The following is a 12,877-nucleotide window of genomic DNA, read 5'->3' on the forward strand; positions in this document are numbered from 1 at the left end:
TACTAAAAACTTCTAGAAACTAGAAGTTACTCGAAACATACATACCTTTATGATTATTTCCTTAAAGGACTCCAAGTCTTAATGCCATTTGTAAATTTAACAGGCCAGTTTTTCTACCTGCCAACTCTATGAAGTCAACCTGGACTTTAAAAATCTAGAAATAATCTTTTTGTTTGTGAAATATTTGTTTTTGTCTGGCAAAGCAAATTTTATGAGTGGAAGTGGTTTTCTCTGCTTGCTGAAATAGAGTCACTTTGGAAAAAAGAATGGCTTGGAAAAGTACTTCTTTTCCTTGTGAATGACCTAAGTGATCTACAGATAATGTTGCACTGGAATTGTGCAAACAGTCCTGCAGAAGTACAAGGTAAACTGGCTCCTGTGGGGACTGGCACATGCTCAGCTTTGGGGAGTACACTGAGGTAAATTAGAGATGCCATTCATTCCATTCCTGAGAAGAGAGAAAAAAATTGGAGCTATCCCACCCATGCAATATCCCTACTTTTCCACACCTCCTGCTATTTCAAAACAGCACAAGAACAAAGATGTTGTTGGTTGTACCAAGGAACAGATTGAAAGTAATAGGAACATTTACTTTCTATAACAACTCAAGACATATGTATAAACACAGAGTCACTTCTTAACACAGAGAACTGAAAAGTTCTATCTTGACTAATGAAAGACTTGTTTTTTTCCTCCAAAAATAAAAATACAGCATTTTCTGAGAGCTTTTTTTCTGCTTTTTGGTACACAAGAGTTCACCTGGAATGTCTGAGGAATACTAAACTGCCCAGAGCAGAATAAATCCTGCCTTATGCATTTCAGAGGATGAGCCATACGACAAAAAAAAAAGCAGATATTGTTATTCTGATCAGGAAAATAGTATTTAAAGAGTCAGAACTTGAGGTCCTTTGATGATTTTTCCAGGCAATATCTAGATTCTTTTTTGGCTGTGGCTGAGACAATAAGGGAAATAAAAAACCTGAAAAAACCCCAAAACCCACCACCACAAAAACAAATAAACAAATGCCCCAGCAAAACAAAAATAAGCCCCTCAATCAAACAACAAAACCCCCAAGAATAACCACAAAGCAACAAAAAACCTAACAAACTTGATCACTGTTAGTTATGGCATTTTCTACAGTGTTGATTTTTCCCTTTGCTCTTGGCAGGATCCCACAAGGCAGAACTGAAAGTTCATCCTCCCTGCCCAGTGCATGGGTCAGAGATTAATGGGAAGGCAGCAAAGCCTCTCTGACTCAGTGCAGGGGCTGTTTGAAGCAAGACCTTGCTGTGAATGCAGATGCCAGGACCCCACTATCCAAAAAACAGGCTGTGTTGATATGAAGCAAAGGACTTGCTACTGGGATCTCAAATGTTTTTGAGATGGCTCCCCCGAGGCCCCCGTGAGCTGGGACAATGATGAGGCAAGTGCTGAAGCCATTAATCTGTGACAACAAAGGATGACTGATGGCTCTGGTCATCCCCTATAATGGCAATATCTTCATGGTGCATTAACAACAGGCAGAGCTCTGCCTTCCCAGCCACTGTTAGGCAGCATTAAATTTAAGGAGCTTGTGGTACAGGATTAAGCCAAAACTATTACAATGAAAATCTTCAGTCTACACCAAGTAGCTGAGGATAAGCCCCTGTGAGGTGTCGTGGAGCAAAAGAACGAGACAGATCTGAACATCTAAGAAACCCCTTGACTTCACTAAGGGTGGTGTTCAGCTTTCCAAGCTCTTACAACAGCTCTGCTGTTCTTCTACTTTCTCCCCACAGGTTCTTGCATCACAGCCAGCTGGTCACAGCAGGCACATCAGTGTTTAGACAGAAACTTATGAAGAGTCCCTCAGAAAAACCATAAACTTGAACTGAGTACTGGAGGTATTAAAAAGATCTAAGTACCATTGGATGTGGCACCATCTGATTTACTGCAAGCCATTTTAGGAGCACTTCTCTAACTGAGGACTACAAGAATGACCACATTACTAAAAAAACTCACCAGTATTTAAATGTGCATATTCACATTTCTCTGTTAGGGTTTGATTCCCTCTGAAAGCAGAGCTCTCACTGACAGCACTAGGGTGTGAGGAACTCACTACTGGGCCCTAGGGCTTGTCCAGTTTCATTAGCTATTAAATGAGAAAACCCAACATAATTTATAAATCTAACAGTAGCCTCTAAAAATCAGCAATCTCTTACAGAAATCCAATAATACATCAGACAGCAATTCCCTCTGTAAGCCAGTAAGCCAAAATAAAATGATCATCAGGACTAATAAAAAAGGCCAGCCTCTTTTAACAATGTGGAAAACAAACCCTCTTGTCAGTTATTCTTGTTCCGAAATCCCTCTTGCTCCTGGATGTGCTGAGCAGTCCAGATTCTCTAAAAGGTGTGGGGGTGAAAGTGGGCAGGAACTGGCTCCTGATCTTCTTGCTCTCCCTTCCCCTCTCTCCAGCATGGACATACTGGGATCCCTGCCAGCAACAGCCAGTAAACTGGAACAGCCATCAGATGGGAACAGCTATGCAGGTTTTCATGAATTCCAGGCAAAGTACAAAGTCCTTATTGTTCAAACACTAGCACAACATGGCTACTGCCTGTTCTCCATTTCCTATCTGGTTAATTCTGAGAACATCTGTATAAAGTCTGTCACTGCTCTATTTCAGCGCTTCAGAAGATATGATATAATAACAAAATATGCTACAAATGGTTTTGTTTCTCCCACACAGCTTTTCCAGCCTTCCAGATGAAATAAAAGGACTAGCTTCTCCTCCTTCTGTCACATTGTTTTTCTGATTTCGTTGCATTTTCTAGAAAGGCAGGCATACCTGTGCTGAAGATGTGTTTATTTCTAGTGTTAACTATCCATCCCCTTCTTTCAGATCTTAGCTCTGCTGAATACATTTTACAATTCAGAAGGTCTTGAGCAATTACTTGGAGCAGCTTTATTTATTTGCTGACATTTTGGTTCTCTGCTACTTGAATACAGCAATTGCTGAATTTAAGACTGTGTTCTAGAGAAATCATTAGGAATTGGTGAAATGGAAAGATGAAGAAGCTAAAACTATCAGATTCATATAATCTACTGGCAGGGATAAGCAGGGTTGGAGACTGTTTTTATTTTTTTACCTCCTTGCACTTATAACTATGCACAGTTATTTTTATGTTGTGACATTGGGCTGCTGTTATTCACATCTATTTGACTGTAATACTTATTTTGTATAACTGCTTAACAGTTTGTGATGCTTCTAGTGCAGACTTAAAAGAGTAGTATTTCTCAAAAATTACATCATGCTTTGGGAATGGCAGACGTTTGAAAACTGCCAATAATACAAGTTTTAACTTTCACTGGCTTTCATCCAAATCATGACTGAACTTTTCTTTGACTATTTACATCTTTCACACCATGTGTTCATTACTGAAGGTGGGCCCATACTGCTGCTGGCATGACTTAAAAATGCAAACTGAAACAAACTGCGCTGCCCCTGCCACCCTCACCCACCCAAAAAGAAAGTAAAAAAAATCCCACACCTTCACATTTTTCCCTGCTAGCAAAACTATCTGGAAGCAAAGACCTCATATTCTGTTTCTCACCACTAGGTTACTGACCTAACACAGAGTTAACAGCCATGATTAAAATTTAATTCTGTGGAATACAATAAGTAAAAAACACTTTTTCTAACAAAAAAGTAAAGTAAATCAGTAACACCAAAGGAGAAGGGAGATGATTTTTATCTCTGCAGCTTCAGCCAAGCAGTATTTCCTCCTCTCCAGCTAACCAATTTTCACTGCATCTGAGCACAGAACACTGCTGTTTACTCCCTGCTGTAAAAAGGCAACAAATTCTCTGCCAGGAAAAACTTTTTTTTTTTGAGTCACTGCGTGTTTTACACTGCTGTTTCTTTTCTGGCTTTTTACAGATGTCTGAGTAATAAATCAAGCACTAGCATTCATTCAGCTCCTTCTCCCTTTGACAATCTGAGTGAACGTAGAGTAGTGAACTTAAATACTGATAGGACACACATAAAATTTCATAAGATCACTTCTATCTCAGACATTGAGGAAAAAATAACCTGTTTGCCAGTCTTGTATCTCTTAAGAGTAGCAGGGAATTACAGTGGCACAATGAATCCTTTCAGAGCACTAATACATTTAGGTGGAGTTGCAGGGGGAAGGTCTCTAAAAGGAGCTTGGAAATAAGCAGTCCCTGAAAGCCCCTTTGAGTCACTCAGGCATTCTTCTTTCCAAGATGAGGACAAGAGGAATGCTCTCCACTCCTGCCTGTCTCATATTTAAAAGAAAAAAAGGTGCAAATTATGAAATCTGCTTGCACCTATGTCTTCAGCCCCATCCCAGCATTTATTTTCTCATGGTATTAAATGCTGTGTGTTCGCTGATCCCTGGGGTGATCCTGCTTGTGGATTAAGATAGGGTCAAGGACAAATTCCATCTGAGGTGACATACTGCTTACTGTTCCAAGTCCATATTCTGAGTTGTTATGTAGCAGTATTGTGCACCATAAAATAACCATACTTAGAGCTCCAACTGAGTATTTTTCAGCAATTTATGGAGAATAACTGTGAGTATGTTCAGTTACTAAACACCAGTAAACTTTGAAAGCAACAGGGAAAGAAAGAGTTTAAAACATAGAAATGATAGATACACGTGCAAACCTTTTCAAAATTCCCTAGAATTTCCATATTTCTGGAAATTATGATAGAGGCATAGCCAGAGACTTCTGCTCAAGAAACAGATCTCATTGCTTAAAAACATGAAAACATTCAAAGAAAAAGAAAATTGGCAGCTAGTATTACTGAGGGATTGTACAACATCTGCTTAATGAAGCAGATAACTGCAAAACATCAGAAAAATACAGGCAACTATTATGTAATTTCTGTTTACAAGACTCAATATGGACTTACACAATAACTGAGCTCACAGAGCTTTATTAACAATGATCTGGAGCACAGATCAGAAGCCATTGGCACAGGCAATCAGACATTGAAGAAACCCTACTAAGCTATAAAAATTGGTGCTTATGCTTTCCTTATAATTATGCTCTAAGTTGACACTGCTGTGTTCAATGTGCATCTAGAGAATGACAGCATTATAAATTATAGCATCTTTCTGGTCAAGAAATCTGATCCTTCAAGATTTCACACGGAAGCTGTACCTGTGCAAGAGCCTTACACCTCAGACTACTTCTGTGAGGGCTTGTACAAAGGAAAAGACAATTTTAGTTCTGTGGTGCTCACAGTCAGGGTATGATCAAAAAAAAGGGTGGGGGAAATAATGAGACAATTTTTAATACAGTTTAATTTCATAAATGATGGTAAAGAAAGGAACAACAAAAACTTAAAGCAAATGAAGCATCAGGAATACTGATTTGTCTGAGTCCAGGGTTCTTGGGAAAAAAAACCCAGGCGGGCCAATTCAAACAACACAATTTTAATTTGTCCAAGTACTAACAAATTCATTCAGGAAGGAGCCAGAAACTTGCCAACGTGAAGAGAATGGCAGCAATGGCTTTGCAATGTAGCAATGCAATCCTGAAAATAATTAAACTTTTGAAAGAAACAGATTGGAAAGAGTCACCAGCATGATGTAAGAGGTAAAAAAGAAATTCAATCAATCCTTCTAACTTTTTACAAGGGAGACCTTATTGCTTTCTACAGCTACCTGAAAGGAGGTTGAAGTGAGGAGTAGTCAGTCTCTTTTCCCAAATAACAAGTGACAGAACAAGGGGAAATGACTTCAAGTTGTGCCAGTGGAGGTTTAGACAGGATATTAGGAAAAATTTCTTCAGAGAAAGGGTTCTAAAGCATTGAAACAGGCTGTCCAGGAAAGTATTTTAAAGGTACAGCCAGAAGTGCAGAGCATCAGTTATTAAATCTGACACCTCCACATAAGAGATCAGACGACTCTAACAATCCAGTCTAAACATTTCTGTGAAATGAGACCAAATACCACAGAGGCCCAAACAGCAGAAACTGGCCAGCAAATTTTGTGTGGACACACTGGCTTTAAATAATTTTATCTGCAAGCCTTATCCAAAACTTATTCTTTTCAGCAGCTGTTACTTCTTATGAGTGCTCTACCATTTCTTTCTCCAAACTTGTAAACCATAAATGAATCGACTTCCAACAGAATTCATTCCAGTTGCCAGTAATGCCACAAAGTCTGCAGCTGCCTCAACAGTCACTTGAAGAGATTTAGCCAAAAAATTTTGCTTATTTTCTTACGGGGCTTAAGCAGGTGGACCTAACTCAACATGGATTAGTGACAACTTTCTCTAGCCAGCAGCCTTGTCTAGGCCCTGGTTTGGGCTTCTTTTTTCAGCTTTTATTTACAGAAAGCAAGGTTCAAGCCTGAAACTACTAAAAAAATAGTCGCTTCTTCCCCAACAGTAGCTTAGCATTGGGTAGTTCCCCCATCCTCTATGGCACTTGTTGAATGTATTCCTTGATTAGAATTAATCATTCTTGATGTGTTGAATTGAAGAAAAAAAATAGAGATAAATTTACAGAGAAGAAAAAACCCAAACCTCTACTTTAAAAATATCTCCTCATTAGCAAAATATTTATTGAAGCCAGGCATATCCCCTGTTTCACCATCATCCCCAAAAGCCTGGCACTGCCACCACTCACTGAGAATCCACCAGAGTGAAAGGAACTCCTCATTCTTAAAAATGCTAAGAGAGATCCAACTCCAGCAGAAAAATTAGAAATAAATCCTTGTTAATTAAGTTAAAAGACTATATTTACACACAGGAAAATAATTTGCCTTCTAGTTTTCTTTGTCTAACTTCAGATGGTGGAAGAAATAATTTGCACACTGCTGCAAAACCAGAGCAAAACTCCAAATTGTTTAACATTTATTTAAGTATTAAAAAAGTGAAGTGCATATATACATAAAAAAGTGAATTGCATATAGACATTCCTATATATTACATATATAGGAATATTTACTGGTGATGCACAAAAGTCTCTCTCTGCTTAGCTGTTGGCTGAAAATAGATGCTTGCTTTCCACCTTGTACAAAAACATGCTACAGAACAGCTTCAGCTCAGTAAACAGTATATTAAAATGCAACTACAAATGTTGATTTCATATTACATTATGGCTCTGAAGTAATCACATCCAGCATACCATATGCCACATACTATTCCACCCTGCCGACGCTTTTTCTTCCATAGCTTCTAGGTATACAGATGTTCAGAACAGGAGAGGCAACAAGCGGGGAAAGACAGAGAGAAGAAATTAAAAACTCCCAGCTGGTGTGAGCACAGCCAGTTTCTCAGTGCTTGCAGCTGGTGAGCCAGAGACAGGTGCTGCTCATCAACCAAAATACAAGGGATGTCCTTACAAGGATGCTAAAAGCAGGAGATCATCAGTAGCCTCTCTTTTTTTCCCCCCTTTCTATTGTGCAGCCTCAGGGAACCAGCTTCAATAGTGCTGACTAGGGGGGATATAGTTTTTAGTGGCCTGGAAAATATCAATCCTTGCTCTCTTGTATTGAGTTTATTACTACTTTGCTTTGTGCATTTTCAGTTAGTAATATTCTCGTGGCAAGTTACCAAATTTTTTAATTTATTATGGCAGCACCCTCCCCTCAGAGCAACAGCAGTAAGGGATGGTCTGGCCCAGGCTGTAAATTACCTCAAGTATTTTCACATTATTATTAGCAGTCCCTGGTCTAAATTATCTCATTGTGCCTTTTGGCTTCAAGCTACTCACCCAGGAACACAGAACTTTCCTTCCAGCCAGGACAAGAGCAGGGCACAACTGGAAAATCAGAGAAAGAAAGAGGGGAGAGGAATGAGATTAAAAGAGCAGCAACTAGGGGCAGGGCTGCTAGAGGAAGAGTGAACAACACAGGGAAGCAAACTGGAGGTAAATCATGCTTTGTGTCTATCCCTATGAAATAATAATAATAGTAATAATAATAATAGCCTCCAAAAACTGGAGTTTGGTTTGAAACACTTAGAAGGAAAGCACAGCTTGTTAATTATTGTACTCTGTTGATTCTCCCTATTGCTCACTGCTGCAACCCCCACCACACACTTTTTTTCACTTTTTTCGACCTGCTGGACCAGCTCCACCGGCAGGTGGAGGCTGAGAGCTTGGCAGAGGAGGATGGCACTAAGAGGTTGGAGTCCGCCCCCAAAAACACCACAGCTCTGTAGGGCAGAGTTCACTGTTCCAGCTCAATTTCCCAGCACTGTCCCATGGGAAGGGGAATGGAATTTGCCTCGGGAAGCTTTGGTGGCCACTCCCACCCCAAGCCCCAGGGGCCCAGGGCTCGGCGGCAATTATTGGCAAATTCCCCTTTTGCCAAAGATGGCTCAGCTCTGTTGAAAGAAGGAAAAAAAGAAGTTGTCTCCAAAAACATAGGCGAGGGTGGGGTTTTTGGGGGGAGGGGGTATTTTTTTGGTTTGGGATTTTTTTAACAGAACAAAACAACCCAACCAAAAAGAGAAAAAAAAATAAACACAAACATCCCAAAATTCAAAGAACCCCCCAAACTTTTACTTACTTCATACTCACTCCATGCTTAAGAGCTTTGTTGTCACTTCCCTCTTCACCTCAGGCTTTCTGATCTTTGCTTCCAAGGAAGGATTATCAAAACCACGAAATCGTTGTATCAGAATAATTGGCAGGTGTCAGTCTCGTTTAAAAAAGTGGGCAAAGGCATTTACTTCATCCTGCCTGCTGCAAGGGAGGGCTTCCCTGCCTTCTCCTGGCAGCACGTGTTGAGTAAGGAAGAATTGTTCTAAAGCAGATGCTAGACATCCAGCTGCTGTAAATGCCAAGGCAAACGAGAGCTTGAGCAGCGACTGAGGGAAAGCTCTTAAATCTCAGGCAGTGAGGCTGTCGGCCACAGCACACTGCGTGGAGAACCATCCTGTGGAGGGAAGTGGAAGAGCCCAGCCTAATGCAGAATGAGCCAACCAGCTCCCTTGGGATCAAAGAAAATCCACCATTGTATTGTCACGTTGGTGTGCACACACCAGTCCTGGCAGCTGGGCTAATTCCCTCTGATGTTATTATAGTTCCTCTCTTTGTGAGCTCTCTCCTGTGCCAGCACTAATACACATGTGGTTGCACAGTCTGGCTTGCCATATATCTTCTCAGTCCCATGGGGGTACTGGACCCCTCTTTTTACTGGCTGTGTATGCTTATACTGGTTTAAGGAGAGGGTTTAAAGGTGTTATGCTGTAATACACTGAATAAGGGCTTTATTCAAAGAAAGGCAGAAAACAGGAGAAAGATTCTTGATGTAGACATATTCTTGTTCAAAGACCAAAATTAATATTAATAAAAAACACTATGGCAAGAAGGAGAAAACAGAATTTACTAACTACCCCTTGATAATTACAATGGTGTTCATAGCATAGTCAGTGGGTGTGGTGTACAGAAATCAAGGGGAGAATTTGGGTCTTAAATGGTATCAGGATATAGCAGTAGTTACTGCAATATTTTCACTAAAAACTTCTGCCCAAAAAAGTAATTGGTACCTGGGAAAAGGGGCAAAAAAATGAGAGTGCCAAGAATGAGGCATCCACTGTAGGATGCTTGCATGCATTAAGGAGAACATATTAAAGGAAAGCTTCAGAAATATGAAGACAATTTTTTTTTTTTGAGGGTCTTGGAAAAACTAGGTAGAAATGGTACAATTCAGGACGCAGCAGAAAATTCCTGGATTACAAACCAAGACTCAAAGGAAGGATCCACTCTGCCAAGACTCTGTGAACAAAGTAGGGGTTTGGCTTTCGCCCTTTTACTCCAGGGCAGATCTGATCACACCATTTCCATTTCTCACATCTGTGGAAATTCACTCTGTCCTGCTAGAAAGGCTCCTCCATCTTGTGTCTGTGACCATCTACCATAACCAGAAGCATAGTAAGGTGATGTGATGCTTATAAAGCACTCTTTGTTACCAGATCTTTAGTTTGGCCTCCAGAGAAAGAATGCAAAAGGGTAAATCAACTTGTGTATCAACTTGTGTATCATCTCCTGGTTATTAACAGTTTTTCTTGATTTCTGAACTTCTTTCATATAGATTGAACATCTATTTTAAAAACTACTTGCAAATTTGTGTTACAAATAATTCATTAATTGTAGCCATGACTAGTAAGAAATAAAGGAACTGCTTAATAGTAGAAAGTCAATTCTGTAACTGGCTCGTGTTTGAATTTTGCAAGTATCCCAGTCTTCTACTGAGATTAGTAAATTCCTTTATAACAAAAACTATCAGCAAACTGTGAAGGATGCTAAAGTGTACAAGAACAAAACAGTGAAGCCCCAGTGACAAAACAATGCAAACTGAAGTGAAATCCTGAAAAGCAGGACAAGTAAGAGCTTGTTCTTTATATATTACTAGTAATTTACAATAATAACTTTAATTGCTTCTTTGTAAAACACATGTGATGTTATGACACGTAGTGGAAATTATGAGGCAACTTTGTGTCCCTTCAGTTTCATGGTCCTGACACATGCTGTGTGAGTTTTGAAATTTATAATCCTGATTTTGACATTTCCAGGTACTGCCATTGATTTCTGATATTTTGGTTTGCAGCACAGGCAGTCTTGTTTGAGATAGTGTTCAAGTGTAGACATCACTGATACCAACTTGCATGTCCAGGGACAAAACTATTAATAAAGCCTGACAAATTAGCAGAATATTCTATCATGGTGTCCACAGAGGCTTAGCTTGAAATACTGAAAACTGTGATCTTTTTGATGATTAAGTGCTGAAGTCAAGCTGAAGCACTTGACCAATGTGGGTCCAGGAGAGTTCAAAACCAGCTTTAAAATATTGCTCTTTTCTAATGTAAAAGCAAACAAACAAGCAAACCATAAAAGATCAAATACTACAATACTACTTATAGAATGATTTCTTTTTTTCTTCTTCTTCTTCAAAGATCTCCTTTCAGTAAAACAGACAAATATTTTATGTCCAATTTTCAAATGAAAAGAGATAATTATGTTTTTAACAGCTTGATTTTCATGCTCAAATATTTCTTTCTACTGTGTTTGAAAACATTTTCAGTATCCAGATTCAGATCTTAGGAGTTTTGTAAGATGCTCTTGAAATCCTGTTGAACACTATCTACGTCACCTTAGTCTATAACCAGCATAAATCAATGAGGTGAAAACCCTGTTGTGACTAAGGAGAAAAAGTCAGTCTAACCAAATTATTTGCATTGAAATAGTAGCCCATAGAGTCTTGTAGGAAAAAGAAAAAGAAATGTGAGCAAGTATATGAGCAAGCTGATTAGTCTTTGCTAGTTAGAGTGTTTCCAAATATGTTATTGTCAAGGCAGTGATAATATTATCATTGCCTGACATCACTCCAAGTGTAATGTCCTTTTCACCCTGAATGGTTGTTGATCCCATGGCACTCTGGAGATCAGCAGGGGATGATCACTGTGCTTTCATGTGCTGGCACCAGTGTCCAGGACAAATCCTAGCTCAGATGTTTTCCACTATACCCTGGTCCCAATGGATATACATATCCTACAGTGCTGTGAAGTATTTCAGCACAAGAAAAACTGGTTCACTCATATTCACAGATATTACACCTGTACATTCCTAAAAGTGTTGAAAAATCGAGAGGACATAATATATAATAAAATCCCACATACTAAACTGGTTTGAGAATGGAAGTGATATCCTGGAAAATGACTGAGAAAATTGAAAAATTTCAGTCTGATTGCAGTAACTTCAGCTAAAGAAAACAATTCATTTTGAATATGAAAAGACCTTTAAATCTCTCCAAGAAAGAACCAGTTAAACAGAATACACTCAAATGAGGAAAAAACCCAGACATTTCTGACAATGGAGGAAGTAGCAGCAATCAGAACATGTGAAAGTGATGGATTTAGCAAATGTCTTGAATTTTTCACAGTAAGACTAAGCAAGTTTCTCATCAATAACACTGATGGAGCATCTGATTGAATTATAAATATGAAATGCATGAAGTCACAGCATAAAATAAAATTTTGCTTTTAAGCTGCAGGGCTTTGTTTACCTGCAGATTTCCTGGTGACTGAATTGTAGGAAACAAGAGAGGAAATAAAACCAAAATAAACCAAATGTTTACCAAGTAAGATGAATAAGATAAATTGGTCCTAGCACAGAAATTAAAGAATAATTAAAAACAGTGAAGTAAAACAAATGGGCAAATTATTTTCTCAGATGTGTAACTATTCTGATATACCAGTGTAAACATGTCTATTTGAACAGATGTATTTACAGCCCTACAAAGAAAAGCATTACCTGCAAGGCCGCTTAATTAGAAACAAATATTTTAGCACAAAGAAGAAAAGAACTGCAGCAAAAAAAAAAAAGCATGAAAGCAAAGAGATAGACCCAAGTAATTCTAGCTCTTTGGAGTGAAAATGTAACTTGTGAAGCAAAAAAAATACCTTAATTCTCCATTTCTTTTTTTCCATATCAAATTATTGCTTGTTTTCATAATTACTGTTTGCCATCTTTCTGAACATACTACTTGTCAGCAGGAAACACTTATGACTGAGATCTGGGCAGCAGGGTATCTTGAGCAGTCCTGTGCCCAAATCACTGAACTGGTTATCAGTGTGGCACTGCTGTGGCCATCGATGGCAAAAGGCCCTTGCCAGTGCTGTTGGGGGAGCTGGAGGCAAAGGGACCTTTGGAAAAGGACAATGCTTTCCTTTATTTCCTCTCCATGAAAAGAGGCTGACTCCAACTGGAGGAGTCCCACCCTTCTCACAGAGCTCAGACAGGCGCTGCCTAGGTTGTCACGTTTCCAGGCTCTACACCTTGCCTAGGACAATCAGCTGTCATCATCACTGCTCCTGGAGTCTCTTGCTACAAGGGAAGAAGAAAGC

Source organism: Molothrus ater, chromosome 2 (genome assembly GCF_012460135.2).
Source record: "Molothrus ater isolate BHLD 08-10-18 breed brown headed cowbird chromosome 2, BPBGC_Mater_1.1, whole genome shotgun sequence".
Classification (NCBI taxonomy): domain Eukaryota; kingdom Metazoa; phylum Chordata; class Aves; order Passeriformes; family Icteridae; genus Molothrus; species Molothrus ater.